Genomic DNA, 20,789 nt, shown 5'->3' with positions numbered 1-20,789 from the left:
ATCAATATGTTTAATCTTTTAGGGCATGGTGCTAGGACCCAGAATGAACAATTTAGTTCAACAACTAAATAAACAACTAAGCAAACAAAGTAGTTAGATGAAGCATATATTTAAGCTTTAGTACATTTAGCCCGGCTAGTTTCGAAATCACGGTTTCCTCTCGAAATGTCAGGACCTGACTGACTGAGTTACTTTGTAAGTAGCTTTATATAGTCTCCCATGATTCCTTGCTCTCTCATTTAAAACAAAAATGATCATCACTGAAAAAGAACATTTGTACTCAGTGTTATGAATATCTATATGAAAATAACATAAGTGCTCTAGCATCTAAGAAAATATTCACTGAAGTGATATGCTACAGTAAACAGTTAAGCAAGTAACTCACTTAGATTTGTGGGTTTTCAGCTGTTTTGCACAATGCAGTCTTTAGGTCCCAGATGTCACTCTTTCATCGTCCATGTGTTCACAGCCTGAATCAGAGGAAATATGAAATTCTGTGAGTGACTGGCTGGCACTTGATGTCACATGTCTTGCAATAATTTGTCTATTGTTCTCCATTTACGCCCAAGCATATTTTCTAAAAAGCTTCATAGCTTTAAAAAAAAAAATCTTTAAGACAATTCTATATCTATTTGGATCGCCCTTGCAACAATGAGTCTGTTCTTGTATACATTAGTTATTTTTGTATAAGTGACAATTACATTTTATGTACACTGCATGCCGGAAGTTTTTCATTGGTTGCCATTTGTCAGGCACCATGCCATCTCCCTAGCATGATATGATTTATTACCTAATTGTTTTTATGCAATTCTGTAATCACATGCAAAAGCATGTGCTCTTGTTACAATTTCCGTGTTTCTTGACTGCCCACCCCTTTGCTGTGCATGGTGACTGATTTTTCTGACCTGTTTGTTCCCCGTTTAGGATCATGGACCCAAACAGCGGGCTTAATGTGTGGCCACTCAAGCCATGGGCTTAGACAGGTCAGCTACTCTCAATACAGGGAGCTGGCTGCATTATAGGTAGTCTCTCTTAGTACACTTGCTTTAACGCTCGCACCGGTGGTACAAGCGCATGCCCGCAGTACGTCTCTTTGGCTGGCTTGCGTGACGTTGGTCGTCTTCGATGTGATTACGAGCGGACGTTTCCGATGTGCACCCGAGCGGAATGCGTATATAAGCGGGGCTGTGACGCCACTCCTCAGATGTTGTCGTTGAGTGGAACCACACTCTTCACCTCCCTGTTTTATCGGTCCTTGGCAACGTTTTTGTAGGTGCTCGACACTTGGAGGTGGGTTATCCATCTTTAATAGCAGTCCAATTTGGGCTCTGTTTTCAAGTTTGACTTCCCTTTGTTGTTTTCCATGATCAATCATGGCAAATTTACCTTTGTATTTTGTTAGATCCCTGAGAGGTGTTTACGGCGGATATTTCCATACACTGATCAGCAGTTCTGGGGACTGCATCTCTGCCTTATAGATTCATCCCTTTTCAACAATTTGCGAGTAAGAGCCTCTTTCTTTTCTTTGTTTGATTTGGGTTTTCTCAGAGACCACCTTAATTCTCAGGCTCCTTGCTGGGTATTTATTACTTAGCTACAAAAAGGACATATACTACTCAAAATGTATCTTTAACCCCCGATTTGGCATATTCTCCCAAGGTAAATGTTCTCACTGTCCTACTCTTTCCTTTTTACATCAAAATAGGACATACCTATATGTATCTATTGTTCTCAATTACCTTTCTAGGCAACTTTTCTTTAACATCCTCATATGGGTCTATGTCTCTGGCCTATAGAATAGGCATTCAATGATATGTTTGGTGCATGCTTCAGCATTTAACATGTACATGTATTGTACATATACACCTTTCATTACTACAATTTTATATTCTATGTACTATCTATCTAAATTCAGAAAATATCCCCTGTTTGTTGATCACCTTACATCTAGTCTAGGACCTTTCTATTAATACATTAGTTTTATTCTGACACTCATGTATGTGCCTGCGGTCTTTTGTCCGGTGTCTTAACAAAAACTTAAGTTATTGTTCTAGCAATAGGCCATACTCAATAACTTCATAGTTATAGATTTCTATAAATTTCTTTCTAGTTATCTGGCGCATTCCCACATTCTGCCTTGCTGCAATTTTGTGGGTACAATTTATCCATCATCCGGGTCTTCACCCCACTACCATTAGGGGTTTACCATATTAGTCAACCAGCACTGCAACCGTATGGGGTGGTCAGCTCTATAAACACATTTAAAGCAGCATCAAAAAAATTTGGTGAGCGTTTCACATTATAATGTTTATGGTTTGACTTTGTTTAAAATCAAACTAATGTTGTTGTATCCGACAATTTAACTGAAACTTTTTTTTCTCTCTATACAATTTAGAGGCTCCTGATGAAGCAATTATATATCGCAAAACATGTAGAGCACAAGTCTTTCATTGTGGATCCGGTGGACCTCCTATCAAGGAGATATTTATACTCAATATAGGCAATTACTATATAGACATCTCTATAGCCAATTACTTACATTATTATTGAGTAACTCCTGTTAGAGGGTCACTGGTTGTTCCCAATATTGTATTGTATTGTTTTTATCAACATTTTCCCTTTATACTTTTATGTATTTAGATGTTATTTCTTTGTGAAACATTACATTTTGTACTTTTATATAAAGGTGCCTACAAAGTCCATTTTTCCCTCAATTCCTCCTGAATTGTTTTTTACTATCCTAAACCAGAGCTTACCTTTAAAAATTATCCATAAAGTGTCACTAACGGCTCTTTTTTCCACTAAAATAATAAACATGTTATGCTTAACGCCTCTGTGCATTGATCCACATTGCACAGAAAGGCCCTGAACCTTTACTTCTGAATCCTTCTCTCCTTGCACCTCCTTAATATTGACTTTTCCTACTTGCCACTTGCTATGGGGGCACATGTGCGTGTTCGCTCCCAAGCTGTGTGTGTGGAATCTCACTTCATAGACACACGTAGCACATCTTGGTCCCACCCCCTGCTTCCTCACAGCATTTGATTGACAACAGCAGGAGCCAATGGCTCCTACTTCTGCTTGAGTCCATGTGTGAAGAGGAAGAGAGGAAAAGAGATCAAACAGTGCACAACGGTGGATCAATTGAGGACACAGGTAAGTATTTAGGGAGGTTTTCCCTCTCATTCTGTTCTTGTAGTTATTTTCAATGGTAGGATTTTTTTTTACTTTCTGTCATGATGTCAACTGTATGGGCACAGATACTGCAACCAGAACATAGGAACATAAACCTGACTCAATCTAATATCTTCACAACTCTGTACAAAGCTACACATGACAGTTTTAATTGGTGTTCCAAGCTAATATTGAACAGTGATTTATTATTTTAGGATTGAATGTGTAATATAAAAGTTACATCTTTACATACACAACTCAATTCCAATTGCATATTTGTACTAAACCTGTAACCTGACAATCCATAGGTATGATTTACCAAAGCTTATGCAAACAAATTGTATCCTCATGGTGTCATAGATCTTTTTGCTGGCAATGGCAACAGCTGACAACAGGCAGGACAGATGTTGGAATGGTGAAAATCCTCAGGTAGATGATCAGTGCCAAAGATATACAGTAACAACAGACGGCCAAGTGAGGTGCTGACCAAATTTAATTTTCTTTCATATTCAGATAAACTGTTGGCACACACATGTGAACAGCAGAAGGCACAAAAGCAGCAATATTTAAATGTTCAATCCCCATGGCAAACTAGGACTACTCTATGAATATTCACCATATGCATTGAACATCAGTATACGATTTGTTAGCAAGGTTCAGGTATCGTGCTTGCAGTGCACACATATATCCATATGTTAATGAAAGCCCACAATCATACTGGCCATAAAATAAAACAGATAGGATGCTACTGCCCAATAAGATTAGACTTTTTTTAAAGGCTACCTGGATGTGGAAAGGCAGTCTCACAGCTGCAATGGCAATCATGATAAAAGATGGTCCGCAGCTTCTTGCTTGCTCTTTAAAATCTTCAAAATGTCTTATTCTCCATAAAACACACAGTAAAGCCCTGTACACACGATTGGATATCTGATGGAAGCTAATCCAATGGATTTTTTCATCGGATATCCGATGAAGCTGACTTGCATCAGTCTTGCCTACACACCATCTGTTAAAAATCCGATCGTGTCCAACGCGGTGACGCAAAACTCAAAAGCATGTGTCGACTTGATTCTGAGCATGTGTGGATATTTGACCGATAGACTTCCCCTCAAACAATCGTTTTTTTCTATCGTTTTTTTAATTATAGGAAAATTTTAAATCAGGTTCTATTTTTTTTCACCAATGGAAAAAAAAACGATGGGGCCCACACACGAACGGTTCTTCCAATGAAAACGGTCCATCGGTCGGTTTACATCAGACAAACCGATCGTGTGTACAGGGCTTAACAGATAGCATATATAAACGCGTTTCAGCCTTGTAGGCCTTGTTCACTACAAATGCAATGTACAAAATACCACAATATATAGTGTATAAACCCCTCCTGGCAGGGCAGCACATGTCATTAGTTTGCCACTTAGTAGTTAATCTAAGTTACTTGGAGAGGTGAAACACCATATACATAAATTTAATCAAAAACACAAACATAATTTTTTTTTTTTGCATTTTTCTACAAGGCATTTGTAGTGAACAAGGCCCACAAGGCTGAAACACGTTTACATCTGCTGTCTGTTACTGTGTCTTTTATGGAGAATCAATACATTTTGAAGATTTTAAAGAGCAAGCAAGGAGTTATGACCATCTTTTCTCATGATTGCCACAGTCATACTGACCGTATACATTTTAAGAATTGTCAAAAGAATTGTCTGACTCAAGTGGTATTACATTTTAAGGACTGGAGAAAATAGATTATGGAGATAGACAAATATTAAAAGAAAAGTCTTAAATAAGGAAACATATTGAATTCATAAGCTCAATGCTCTTCAACCAAATTGAATGAATAATGACATTTATTTAAACAGTTTCTTCAGAGATAGGTAATTGCTGATTTAATAAAAAATATGGATGTTATTTAAGTTGTACTTTTTTGGATAGGAAAATGTAGTTATTAGATATTTAGGGCCAGATCCACAACGATCTTAGGAATATCTATGCGTAACTGATTCTGTGAATCAGTCGCATAGATAGAAACAGGGATATGACGGCGTTTCAGTAGATATGCCGGCGTATATTAATTATTAATTAATTATTAAGAGTGGATTTTATGTATAGTCAAATATGACTCCTTAAGTTATTTTATCTTTAACTTTATATATAGACAGATATCAGTACTACATTTTTAGTATATATTTTGATATTTCCTTAAAGCGGAGCTCCGCCATTTTACAAGTACTGCAGCTGCTGACTTTTAAAATAAAGACACTTACCTGTCCTGGGTGCCTGTGATGTCGGCACCTGAAGCCGATCCATCCCTCAGCTCTCAGGTGGAGGTGCCGCCATCTTCGGTAAGGGAATCGGGAAGTGAAGTTTTGCTGCTTCACTTCCTGGTTCCCTACTGTGCCTTCCCACTGGTCCCTGCTGTCTTCTGGGACCTGTGTGTCTCCAAGAAGACAGCGGGGGTGGAAAAGTTGTCAGAAGTGGTGTAAATACCCACGGGTGACTCGGGTATCTATGCCCGGAAGTGGAAGCAGAATTCCTGTATTACACAGGTATCTGCTCCCCCCTCTCCCCTGAAAGGTGTCAAATGTGACACCGAAGGGGGGGGAGGGTTCCGAGAAGTGGAAGTTCCATTTTTGTGTGGAACTCCGCTTTAAGGGTGAAGTCAAATTACAGGACTAGTTATTATCATTAACAATGTAAGATTTAATATGCTTATCAATATTGACAAAGCAGCTAATTTGTATAAGCATATAGGCACGTAGACAGGACAATTTCTCTGAAGAAGTCTGACAAAGTGCATCAAACATGTTTTTTTTATGATTGTAAATTTTAATAGGTGGTTGAGAGATTAGATGTGTAATTTATTGCTACTTCAGTGTTGGGCCTCTGTATGTGGCCAGGCTGTGTAAAAGTCTCACACATGTGGTATCGCCATACTCAGGAGGAGCAGCAGAATATATGTTGGGGTGTCATTTGTGGAATATATATGCCATGTGAGAGAAATAACCTGTTATAATGACAATATGGTGTGAAAAAAAATCTTAATTTTGCAAAGAATTGTGGAAAAAATTACAACTTCAAAAAACTAACTATGCCTCTTACTAACTACCTTGGAATGTCTACTTTCCAAAAATGGGTCATTTGGGCTGTATTTGTACTTTACTGGCTTGTTAGGGTCTCAAGAAATTAGAGAAGCTGTCAGTACATCAGGTATGATCAAATTGATACATTTTCAGTAATTGGTACCATAGTTTGTAGACCCTATGGGCCAGATCCTCAAAAGGGATACGCCAGCGTATCTACTGATACGCCGTTGTATCCCTGTTTGTATCTTTGGAACTGATCCACAGAATCAGTTTCCAAGAGATAGACAAAAGATGCGACATGTGTAAGGGACTTACACTGCCAGATCTTAGGATGCAGTACCGCATCCGCCGCTGGGGGTATTTTGCGTCGAAATGCCGCCTCGGGTATGCAAATTAGCACTTACGGAGATCCACAAAGCTTTTCAGCTTCGTTTTTTCTCCGTAAGTTTTAGTTTGCAATCGTAAAATTAGGGCTGCTTTTACAAAGTGTAAACTGTTTACACCTTGTAAAAGCAGACCCTTCTGTCCTGCGACGCGTTTTTTTTTTTTTTTTCGCAGTATCTTTTTTTTTTCCCGACGCAACTTTATTGACCCGGCGCGATCCACAAAGCTTGGCGTAACGTAATCACACCAATTTTATTTTTGTGTGATTGCGTTCACCCAAAAGCATTGGACAATTCATTGTCACATTCAAGGATTTATCATGTTTCGCCCACGCACACTTGTGCACACCTATGTGACAGTCACTGTACCAGATATTTTCATTGCATTTTTGCACCTTACACTTATTGACTACCAAGTTTGTAATTGCTGAATCCATTATCATGCAATGGATCTATTAAATCCACTTTAGTCATGAATTAGGGTATGACAACTTTCATTGCCTATAAATCCTTGTGTACTCACACTCATTTTTATGTGATGTACTTAATATTTTAACTCTGTTTTTTTGTAATTTACAATTTTGAAGGAATTCATTTTATTAGCCCCTTAATCTTCCTCCCAGCATACATCATTAACCCTCCTGGCGGTGTTCCAGAGTCTGACTCGGGGTTAGATTTCTGTGCTGTGATCGGTAACCCCGAGTCAGACTCGGGCTTGCCTCGCAGCATCCACAGACAGTGTTTACTTACCTTGTCCCTGGATCCAGCGATGCCACCGCGCTCGCTCGATTCACACAGCGTCCTCCTGTGCCGCCGATCTCCGTTCCCTGCGACGTTACTACGCACGGGAGAGGAGAACGGCGCCAAATTCAAAAATGTAAACAAACACAATACACACAGTATACTGTAATCTTATAGATTACAGTACTGTATGTAAAAAATACACACACCCCTTGTCCCTAGTGGTCTGCCCAGAGCCCTACATGTACTTTTATATAATAAAAACTGTTTTTTCTCCCTGCAAACTGTAGATTGTCTTTTTTTCCATTGATACATGTTCCCTGGGGCAAGACCCAGGTTCTCAAAGATGTTTTACGACAATAACTTGCATATTAGGCTTTAAAATGAGCACTTTTGAATTCGAACGTTCGAGTCCCATAGACGTCAATGGGGTTCTAAATGTTTGCGCGAACGGTCGGTCCGTTCGAAGGTTCTGGTGCGAACCGAACGGAGAGGGGGGGTGTTCGGCTCCTCCCTATTTACCAGATAAAAAAATGTTAGAACTTTTCTTTAAGAACAATACAAATGCTAAACTTGTATATAGTTATCAAATGAAAGCATGTTCTTGTTGAAATAACGTGAGGGACACAGGACAGTAAAGAAAATACTTAACAAACATGTAAACAATTACACTTCTAATTTTCCACATACAGTGATTACAATTGTTTTACAAAAGATCTTACCTTCTTTAAAGCATTAATCATTACAAGAAAATTGACCATTTCCTACCTTTGAATTCTGAGACTGCTATCCATTATATTGCCCTGTTCTAGCAATCTGCCTTTTTGAACGGAAGAAAAATGACCTTAACTTCAAAACTGAAGATGTTTGCAAATTTAAAACATTTGTTAAAATTAGATAGCAAAGCTGGCATCTGTTTGGTAAATTAACAAGTAGTACAATAACTGTAGCACAAATATTTTAGTTTAACGTTTTATGGAATGTTGCATATTCATGGTTAGAAAGAGTTGTGTGTGTGTGTGTTGTTGCAATGAATGTTGCTATTTTTTTAAGCAGGGCTAAAAATTTTATAAAGTCTTTACATAAAATAACTGTAGCGCGAAAAGATAATACAAGGCATGTAAAATATAGCAGAAATAACACAATCTATTCACAATATGATGTTTTCAAATAATAAAACTCACATTAAAAAGGGAACATCAGACCTTATCATACTGGTAAAATTCAGTGTATAATATCATGTATAGTATAATATTTAGTATGCAGTATATGAGTGTGTACTTGTATTAGCATCTTATGTGTAAGAAACTATGGATTAACAGAAACTGTCAAAAGTATTTGATCAAAAATAGTTAATAATATCCACTACCTCAAGCTTGAGCTACTGATAGAAGGTAACTTCAATAAAAATGTACTTAATGGAATTATTCTTAATGCCTTTTAGTATTAGACCACAGATTAAACCAAATGCGAGTAAAATAACATTGTGGCAAATTAGATGTTGAAACTACGTCTCAGACATTGGTAAAGTAAAATAGTCAGCATAAATAAATTATATATAAATTTAAAGAGAAATGTCCCTATTCTCTATTTGAATAAAATAACAATATCAACATGTTTGAATCCTGACTACTTTACTTTTCTAATGGATGTATTCCCTGAGAAAGAATTCCCCAAGAGCTGAGTCTGCCATATTCCCATTTAACAATTCCACCCACCACTCCTCTTTCAGGTTGGAGGATGCCTGCTATTATTCAACCAATTTCCTGTGAGCCCCTTGTCATAGGGTTGCCTTGGGAAGGCACATGAGGATGCTGCTTAGTAAATTCAAGTTTAGTAAATGGGGCATAGCACAATTTACAATGTACAAAAGCAAACAAAAATAATCTGTTTAAATTGCCAACAATTGACAATTTCAGCCGCTTTACTTCTATTTATAAACAAACAGCTGGGGACTCCCTTCATTTATACCAGACCCTTATCCCTCAGAAGGGGAGTATCCTGCAAGGGGCAACCTTCCTGGCAAAGCATCTTGTCCCTATAATATTAATGAGGAAAGGGCCTACAATCTTGGGCCAGTGGTTTCAGGGGTCTGTGGGCAGAGGCCTATTGGAATATAAGAGTACCTCTTAAAAATAAGAGGGCACCCAGATGCTGCCTCCTTATGCAAATGAAGGGGGTTACATAGTAGTTAACAAAAAAGAAGCAGTAATTAAAATCATACACATTTTTGGACAGGTCCTTCAATAACAAAAAGAACACACAGAAAATAACATTGTGGCAAATTAGATGTTGAAACTACGTCTCAGGCCCCGTACACACGACCAGTTTCCTCGGCAGAATTCAGCTTCCGACCGAGTTTCTGGCTGAATTCTGCCGAGAAACCCGGCCGTGTGTACACTTTCGGCCGAGGAAGCCGACGAGGACCTCGGCGAGGAAATAGAGAACATGTTCTCTATTTCCTCGTTGTTCTATGGGAGAACTCGGCCCGCCGAGGTCCTCGGCGGCTCCAGGACTGAACTGGCCGAGGAACTCGATGTGTTTGGCACGTCGAGTTCCTCGGCCGTGTGTACGGGGCCTCAGACATTGGTAAAGTAAAATAGTCAGCATAAATAAATTATATATAAATTTAAAGAGAAATGTCCCTATTCTCTATTTGAATAAAATAACAATATCAACATGTTTGAATCCTGACTACTTTACTTTTCTAATGGATGTATTCCCTGAGAAAGAATTCCCCAAGAGCTGAGTCTGCCATATTCCCATTTAACAATTCCACCCACCACTCCTCTTTCAGGTTGGAGGATGCCTGCTATTATTCAACCAATTTCCTGTGAGCCCCTTGTCATAGGGTTGCCTTGGGAAGGCACATGAGGATGCTGCTTAGTAAATTCAAGTTTAGTAAATGGGGCATAGCACAATTTACAATGTACAAAAGCAAACAAAAATAATCTGTTTAAATTGCCAACAATTGACAATTTCAGCCGCTTTACTTCTATTTATAAACAAACAGCTGGGGATTCCCTTCATTTATACCAGACCCTTATCCCTCAGAAGGGAAGTATCCTGCAAGGGGCAACCTTCCTGGCAAAGCATCGTGTCCCTATAATGTTAATGAGGAAAGGGCCTACAATCTTGGGCCAGTGGTTTCAGGGGTCTGTGGGCAGAGGCCTATTGGAATATAAGAGTACCTCTTAAAAATAAGAGGGCACCCAGATGCTGCCTCCTTATGCAAATGAAGGGGGTTACATAGTAGTTAACAAAAAAGAAGCAGTAATTAAAATCACACACAGTTTTGGACAAGTCCTTCAATAACAAAAAGAACACACAGAAATTCTCACAATGTACCTTCAACCTTCAACACTGCCATCAGTGATGTAGATGCATGTTAACCATGATGAATACAGACATGACCATATTTGGTTATTGATGTCTTGGGAATCCCCAGACAAACATCCAAATGAGCAAATTTCAGTGCAAACTTGTGTTTAGTTTTACCAGGAGCACGTCCTTATCCAATAGTTTTCATATACATTATTGAGAATCACTGGGGGTTATTTACTAAAATTGAAGGGTGCAACATCTGGTGCAATTCTGAAAAGGAACCAAATAGCTTTCAGGTTTTATAGCCATAGCTTAATTGAACAAGCTGGAAATATCAGTTGATTGGCTACCAGGCACAGCTGCACCAGATACTCAGTGCTCCAGTTTTAGTAAATCTACCCCATTGCCTTTTTAGGTACCAGCTTTATTTAAAAAAAAACAATAGATAAATATGATGTATAATCCTATTCTACTGGTGAAGATTTAAAGTGGATCTAAATCTGCATCCTATTGGGTAATTTTAAGTGATAAAATGCAAGTATGCACAGCATTTGATTTGCCTACCTTAGATGGTATAGATGCCCGTTCATGTGTACAGTAGTTAATTCATTTTTGCATGCCGTACACCTTACACTGAGCTGCACATGCTCGGTGTACATTTAAAGTGGTTGTATACCCTCATATCCTACTTGCACCTACAGGTAAGCCTACATTAAGGCTTACCTGTAGGTGCTTGCAATATCTCCTTAACCTACGTGGTTAAGGAGATATTTGCAGAAACGCGGGCACTGATGTCTACTGCACATGCGCGCCGTAGACAGTGGAGCAGGCACACTGAGCGCGCCGGCTCTTGAATCAGAGCCTGCTGGAAAGTGACAGAAATGTGCACATGTGGGGGGATCGTGCCATTCCGCGCGTATGCCGGAGCGGCGATACCCAGAAGTCACTCCAGGTACTATGGCGGCGATGGAGGATGTGTCCGAGGACCGCTGTAGGGGCTTTGATCTAAGGTAAGTAATTGATAATGAGCTAGTATGCTAGTCATACTAGCTGATTATGCCTTTGCCTTGCAGTTTTTTTATTTTTTTTTTATTTTTTGGGGGGTATACAACCACTTTAAAACAACATTGCTGGCAGGCAACAAATACATTTTATTGCAGAAGATATATACATAGTCTCTTCTACAATAAAAGACTACCTGCCAGCAATGGCTTTCAAATCAGCCTTTAGTTCCACTTTAACATGCTCCATTAGCACATATATGAAGGCATTTCTCTCAGCTAAGATCATAAGCAGAGAAAAAGTTGTAATTGTTTATAAATATTTTTACTCTGGTAGCTGTGATTTCCAAATCCTCACTGATCGCACTCTACAAGCATTAAATTAATACTAGTGTTCTCATCAAGCTACAAGGTAAATTAAGGGCACAGTTTGAATCTATGAATGAGTTCATTTAAACAGTGGTTGCACATAGTGAATTCCTCTTCTACAGTGTCACTAGAAATCTGCACATCTTTCATGTTTGCTTATACCTTGGATCCACATTTTGTTTCACAGAAGTCCATAATGCATGGCTTTATTCATCATTTGTGTGGGCCTCTGTTTGAAAGCCAATACAGCAGCTTACTTTTAGGCTTCTAATATTTATTTTTTTCCCCACTGAGAAACACAGATCTATTGCTGAGATCATTTGTTTTAATATAAATCTCTTCATCTATTTCAGTTTGGCAAAAGATTGGCCTTTTATCTCTAGACAATGCCTTTTAAAATGTCTCATGGAGAGTTTCATGTAGTGGTCATCTTGAACGGAAATACATATGGATACTGGGGGTATTTTACTGATATAAATGAACAAAAGATAAATCATTATGGCAAACTGACACAGCAGACCCACATACATGCACAGATGTAGGTAAGCAAAGTGATCATGATACCTTTAGCTGATTAGCTAAAGGTATTGTACATTGTACACTGATAACCAGAGCATACTATACATAATCGTTTGGCATACATAGTTCTGCCCCACAGGGGCCCCTGAATTTAACTTTCTCCTTCCCAAACAGTGCAGATGCCACCAGTCACTCCAGCAAATCTGGCTCCAAATGAAAAGTTTAGGGAAGTGGTGCTCAACATTTTGAAGAGCGAGGACCACTTTAGTGATTTGGTAACTGTTACGGGGCTACAATAAAATTATATACAAAAAATATTGCGCTACTCGGAAAAAATGTATACTATATATCAGTGGTTGTGGGCAGCCAACATACCAATGGATAATTGTGCAAAAATAAAAAAATATAAAATGTAGCGCCAACCTATGTGAAAAAATTTTGTTTATCCACAAAGTGGCCCCAAATGGACAGACACCCTATAGGGAAATATGTCCAAAAACTTCACTGGGTACACGATGGGAAAAAGATCATATATACCATGAACAAAAAACAACTGATGATCACGGTTAAATATGAATAAGTGAACCAACAAAGGTAAATAAAGTAATTAATAAGTCCTGTAAAAGTGTGTGACCACAAATACAATTTATAATTGAAAAAGTCCCATGTATATATGTGGGGGTGGTTCTTTATGATACATTCATAGCTTGTGACTACGTTCAGATATTTCCCTCAGTTGAGAAAACAACACCACTTCACACGGAAAGGCAAAAACCTCTTCTCATGGACATTCCTTGGTAAGTTAAAAGATGAATACTCTTACCAACTCCCGTTGACCCACATCTCACCGTACGGTGGGTAGGTCTCCAAGGCTTATATGGGCTCAGATACCCTCCAACAGCACCGATGAAGGAAGAAATCCTGATTCTGATGTTCCTGAAGGAGATTGAAGTATTGGCCCCAGGAGCGTCCGTGAGATGGTGTGGAATAAACACTCCAGGTTTCAGAGGGAAAAAAGGGAAAAAGAACACCTCCTCATAGTGTAGAAAAATTTAATAAAATCTCTCAAAAGATATAAAAAATGTTCCACAGCAGAGAGAGAATCCAAACAGTACAGATGTATATAAAAATCCCGACAGATAAAAAGTTCCACACTTAGGTCACCACAGCAGGTCACATCACCACAGCAAATCAAATCAAGAGAATCAAGATCAAATGGCGTAGTGAAAATGATTGGAGTCCAGTGTAGCCGACCGGTTTCGTCCTCATAGACTTCTACTAGGGCATGGAACTGGACTCCTTCACCTCCACACGCCTATAAATAGCCCCCATAATTGCCTACCTGTTGTCTATGCATGCCACGCCGTTCCCATCCAGCGTGCGTTCCACAGCCTGTGTGTTCCCCTTCCTGCGCTCCACGCAGCGGAAGTGAGCCACAAGGATCTAACGAATTGTAGGGGGTAATCACAAAAATCTCCTCCTCCTGTTTCACGTGTATCCCTCTGTCCAATGCGAGGGAGTGTGAGTGGATAGCCCCGCCTTGCACCCGCTGTCCAATCCGAGTCCAGGGCTCAGCACAATGCTGTCCATTACTGAACTGGTCTTCCATGGGGCCGGCGATGACGGAAGCGCTAGTATCATGTGACCGCTTCATGCGCGTCACCCACGTCCAGACGTAGTGACGCCGTGCACTCCATCACAATGACGGAAGTGTCGGTGCCATGTGACTGCTTCATGCGTGTCACCCACGTTAGAACTTGGTGACGCCGTGCGTTCCATCGTGAGCATCCCAGGATTCATTGGGAGATCTCCCAATGAATCCTGGGATGCTCACGATGGAACGCACGGCGTCACCAAGTTCTAACGTGGGTGACACGCATTAAGCAGTCACATGGCACCGACACTTCCGTCATTGTGATGGAGTGCACGGCGTCACTACGTCTGGACGTGGGTGACGCGCATGAAGCGGTCACATGATACTAGCGCTTCCGTCATCGCCGGCCCCATGGAAGACCAGTTCAGTAATGGACAGCATTGTGCTGAGCCCTGGACTCGGATTGGACAGCGGGTGCAAGGCGGGGCTATCCACTCACACTCCCTCGCATTGGACAGAGGGATACACGTGAAACAGGAGGAGGAGATTTTTGTGATTACCCCCTACAATTCGTTAGATCCTTGTGGCTCACTTCCGCTGCGTGGAGCGCAGGAAGGGGAACACACAGGCTGTGGAACGCACGCTGGATGGGAACGGCGTGGCATGCATAGACAACAGGTAGGCAATTATGGGGGCTATTTATAGGCGTGTGGAGGTGAAGGAGTCCAGTTCCATGCCCTAGTAGAAGTCTATGAGGACGAAACCGGTCGGCTACACTGGACTCCAATCATTTTCACTACGCCATTTGATCTTGATTCTCTTGATTTGATTTGCTGTGGTGATGTGACCTGCTGTGGTGACCTAAGTGTGGAACTTTTTATCTGTCGGGATTTTTATATACATCTGTACTGTTTGGATTCTCTCTCTGCTGTGGAACATTTTTTATATCTTTTGAGAGATTTTATTAAATTTTTCTACACTATGAGGAGGTGTTCTTTTTCCCTTTTTTCCCTCTGAAACCTGGAGTGTTTATTCCACACCATCTCACGGACGCTCCTGGGGCCAATACTTCAATCTCCTTCAGGAACATCAGAATCAGGATTTCTTCCTTCATCGGTGCTGTTGGAGGGTATCTGAGCCCATATAAGCCTTGGAGACCTACCCACCGTACGGTGAGATGTGGGTCAACGGGAGTTGGTAAGAGTATTCATCTTTTAACTTACCAAGGAATGTCCATGAGAAGAGGTTTTTGCCTTTCCGTGTGAAGTGGTGTTGTTTTCTCAACTGAGGGAAATATCTGAACGTAGTCACAAGCTATGAATGTATCATAAAGAACCACCCCCACATATATACATGGGACTTTTTCAATTATAAATTGTATTTGTGGTCACACACTTTTACAGGACTTATTAATTACTTTATTTACCTTTGTTGGTTCACTTATTCATATTTAACCGTGATCATCAGTTGTTTTTTGTTCATGGTATATATGATCTTTTTCCCATCGTGTACCCAGTGAAGTTTTTGGACATATTTCCCTATAGGGTGTCTGTCCATTTGGGGCCACTTTGTGGATAAACAAAATTTTTTCACATAGGTTGGCGCTACATTTTATATTTTTTTATTTTTGCACAATTATCCATTGGTATGTTGGCTGCCCACAACCACTGATATATAGTATACATTTTTTCCGAGTAGCGCAATATTTTTTGTATATATTTACGTTTCACATTGGATTTGTTAATATTGCTGCCACTTAGATGGACGTGTTTGATTATCGCACTAGTCGCACTTTCAACACTGATGGTGTTTTCACTGCTCTTAAAACAGACTCAGAAATGGGTGGTCTCTTTTTGAGACTTAAGAACGTGATGACCTCAGAACTCCACCTCCAATGGGACATAGCGTTCCTTGAACAATACGTAAAGGAACGCATGGTCCCCAGAGGGTTAAGATGGGACGTACACCCCCAACAGGGAGACTTAGATATAGAGTCCTGGTACAAGTTTTTTAACCTTCAGGGAATATCCCTTTTAAACTTTTTAATTGAAAAGAAGAAAACCCGATTGTCCAATTTAGATAAAGAGATTAAGGAGATTAGAGAGAAACTTCTTCCCTCTAAATCCACTACTGAATATACCACACTATCCACCAATTTGAAGAATCACCTGGAAAAGGAAGAACGAGAACAAAAGAATAAAAAACAGAAAAAATATGCGAGAGATTTTGCTGACTATGCGGCTTGCTCAGTCTTTAGCTGGCAAAACAAAGATAACATTGGGACAGGTGTAGGTTCTTCCAATTTAGAGATGGAGGTTTCCCAACCCTCAACCAGTGAGGCTAAAGTCCTCACTTTTTCCCATCTCATACCAGCTTCAAGCTTTCCCAGCAGAGATGCTGGATATAATCACCAAGCTGGCCCTCGAACCCCTAACCAACATCAGGGAGGTCCCGCACCCAAACATAAAGGGAAGGGCAAGGGACCTAGAAGGAGTTCACATCACTCACGAGACCCATCCCGAGAACACTACACCCATGACCATTCTCCATATAGAAGGACTGATTCCCATTATTATCCGCCTAGGACATATGGGACACCAGGAAGAGGTGGTGGACCCTACACACCTAGGAATGACTATCCACCCAGACATTATGATCCTTACTATGGATATAATGGCAGGGAGGATGATCATTTCGACAGACCTCCTTACAATTACAACCTGACCCACCCTAAGTCTGCCCAACCGGGGGATTTTCACAGGGGTCAGGGGAATTATCCGAAAGGGGGAGAACAAAACGGGGGTCGAGAGGGGGGCGGCGCGCCCGGAAGAAAAAGACAAAGAGTTTAACAAGCACTGGGGTCTTCAATCTGAGCACGATTGAATTTACCGATGCTGAAAAGTCCGTCTTGGACAAGGGCCTGAAATTTGTTCCTCCCAAAGGTCTTAATAAATTTCAGACATTCATCGATGTCCAAAAATTCACACGAAGGTTGAGTATCCAGAGGTATTTCATTTCTAACCCTATGAGACCCAGTCTTCCAGAAGTCACTACTGTTAGACACACGGGACTCTCAAACCCATCACTCTTTAATCCACCTTGCCCTTTGGCATCAAGTATTAAAGTCTTTAGAGACCTAGTTTTGAAGGATTTAGATGAGCTCCCTATAAAAAGGTCTTATTCCGATCCCAACATTAAAAATGGCCTTAAATCCTTGTGCGAGAGGAAAGATCTTGTAGTCCGCCCAGCGGATAAGGGGGGGGGTATAGTAGTCCTTGACAAGTCTGCCTACAATCTTGAAATGTCTAGGATCTTGGGTGATCACCAGACATATGTAAAGTTACCTTCCAACCCCACTACTGGTTTTACTACCTCTTTAATAAAACTTGTGGACAAGGGTGTACAGAGAGGCATACTTGACAAGAAAGAAAGATGCTATTTAGTACCTAAGGTGCCACGCATACCCGTCATGTACTACCTGCCAAAAATTCATAAGGACAACAAGTGCCCTCCAGGGCGGCCGATCATTAGCGGCATTAATTCTGTGACATCAAGGCTAGGGAAGTACATAGACTTCCATCTCCAACCTATAGTTAGAGAGATTCCGTCCTATCTCAAGGACACTCGGCATACGATCGCCAGGTTGGAAGAGGTGGAGTACACGGATGACATTATTCTGGTCACTGCAGATGTGGCATCCTTGTACACCAGTATAGCACATCACTTGGGGTTTCAAGCGGTAGACTGTTTCCTCAATAGATCTTCAGAGCTCCCCATTGCACAGAGGCTGTTTATTATGGACCTTCTTAGATTCGCAACGACCCATAATTACTTTTGGCATGCTGGTGATTTCTATTTGCAACAAAGGGGAGTTGCAATGGGGGCTAAATTCGCTCCCAGTTTGGCCAATATATTCATGGCCAAGTGGGAGGAGGATGTCGTCTATGCTGCAGAGCGGTCGGAGATAGTTCTCTGGGCGCGGTACATAGACGACATCCTCCTCCTTTGGCGAGGAGACCGAGGATCTCTGGATGAATTCATGACTTACCTTAATGGGAATCAAGTCGGAATTAGTTTGACCTCTGAGGCTAGCTCCACTAACATTAATTTCCTGGATCTAGAAATCTTCGTGCAGAATAATCAATTACAGACCAAAACTTACTTTAAGAAGACCGATCGTAACGGGTTTATCCCAGTTGATAGCTGCCATCATCCGTCATGGCTGAAATCAGTTCCACGTAGCCAGATTCTAAGAATCCGACGTAATTGCTCCAATTTAGGGGACTTTAGAGATCAAGCAAATGTCCTTAAAAGGAGATTTGTGGATAAGGGTTACCCTGAGAGCAATATTGAGGAGGAAATAGAACGGATTTCATACATAGATAGAACAACTTTAATAAAAGAAAAAATTAGGTCGGCCCAAGAAAATAGGTTTAAGAACTCCTTCTTCACAACATTTTCTATACAGCATAGGCAGATCAAGTCTATCATCCAGAAACACTGGAAGGTATTAAAGAGTGATTCTACATTGGGACCAACCCTCCCAAATGATGCTGCCGTGATCTATAGGGGTGCCATGTCTATGAGAAACCAGATCGCACCCAATGTTCCTGACCCCCCCATTAAACCAACCTTCTTCCCTCTTTCTAAGGGGTATCACCCCTGTAGGAGGTGTAAGGTATGTGTTTATAATGTCCAGAAAAAGAAGTCTGTCAGCTTTAGGTCCACCGTCACTGGGATGGAATTTCCCATAAAACAATTTTCCACATGTGCCACGAGGTATGTGGTATACCTCCTCACCTGCCCTTGTGGAAAACAGTACGTTGGACGTACTATACGGAATTTTTCCACAAGGGCAGGTGAACATATTGCCAAGATACTTAAAGGCTATCCAAAACATACGGTCCCCAGACACTATTTGGAACACCATGACAAAAAAGTGGAAGGGACCATGTTCCAGATTATCGACCATTTTGTCCCCCACTGGCGGGGTGAACCCGCCACTCGTGGGGTGTCAAGGTTGGAGGTGTTCTGGATCTACCAACTTAAGAGTTACACGCCCCATGGCCTCAACGTGGAATGGGACGTGAACTCTTTCATTAATCAATCTTAATAGTCTGATAAACAGTCCAGTACAGCTTCATAAACCCCCTTTCAATAATGGTTTTGACTGAGCTGTTTATGTATTGTATTATATATTTTTTCTGTTTCCCCATGAGTTTTATCCATACACTTGCTAACGCGGTTGTTAGACGTTGCACACTTGTATTCTTGCATGTACACGCCAGCTATGACCTTCCCACCTATGGGACACTGTATACCAGTATTCGTCCGCATAGGAGTTAATGTACTTGTTCCGCAGCGAAGGGTTAACGCTACTGCGCTAAATCCCTTTTCTCCCAATGAATCCTGGGATGCTCACGATGGAACGCACGGCGTCACCAAGTTCTAACGTGGGTGACACGCATGAAGCAGTCACATGGCACCGACACTTCCGTCATTGTGATGGAGTGCACGGCGTCACTACGTCTGGACGTGGGTGACGCGCATGAAGCGGTCACATGATACTAGCGCTTCCGTCATCGCCGGCCCCATGGAAGACCAGTTCAGTAATGGACAGCATTGTGCTGAGCCCTGGACTCGGATTGGACAGCGGGTGCAAGGCGGGGCTATCCACTCACACTCCCTCGCATTGGACAGAGGGATACACGTGAAACAGGAGGAGGAGATTTTTGTGATTACCCCCTACAATTCGTTAGATCCTTGTGGCTCACTTCCGCTGCGTGGAGCGCAGGAAGGGGAACACACAGGCTGTGGAACGCACGCTGGATGGGAACGGCGTGGCATGCATAGACAACAGGTAGGCAATTATGGGGGCTATTTATAGGCGTGTGGAGGTGAAGGAGTCCAGTTCCATGCCCTAGTAGAAGTCTATGAGGACGAAACCGGTCGGCTACACTGGACTCCAATCATTTTCACTACGCCATTTGATCTTGATTCTCTTGATTTGATTTGCTGTGGTGATGTGACCTGCTGTGTTGACCTAAGTGTGGAACTTTTTATCTGTCGGGATTTTTATATACATCTGTACTGTTTGGATTCTCTCTCTGCTGTGGAACATTTTTTATATCTTTTGAGAGATTTTATTAAATTTTTCTACACTATGAGGAGGTGTTCTTTTTCCCTTTTTTCCCTCTGAAACCTGGAGTGTTTATTCCACACCATCTCACGGACGCTCCTGGGGCCAATACTTCAATCTCCTTCAGGAACATCAGAATCAGGATTTCTTCCTTCATCGGTGCTGTTGGAGGGTATCTGAGCCCATATAAGCCTTGGAGACCTACCCACCGTACGGTGAGATGTGGGTCAACGGGAGTTGGTAAGAGTATTCATCTTTTAACTTACCAAGGAATGTCCATGAGAAGAGGTTTTTGCCTTTCCGTGTGAAGTGGTGTTGTTTTCTCAACTGAGGGAAATATCTGAACGTAGTCACAAGCTATGAATGTATCATAAAGAACCACCCCCACATATATACATGGGACTTTTTCAATTATAAATTGTATTTGTGGTCACACACTTTTACAGGACTTATTAATTACTT

The sequence above is a fragment of the Rana temporaria genome, chromosome 2, assembly GCF_905171775.1.
Source record: "Rana temporaria chromosome 2, aRanTem1.1, whole genome shotgun sequence".
Lineage (NCBI taxonomy): Eukaryota > Metazoa > Chordata > Amphibia > Anura > Ranidae > Rana > Rana temporaria.
Note: the sequence above shows the minus strand (reverse complement) of the source record.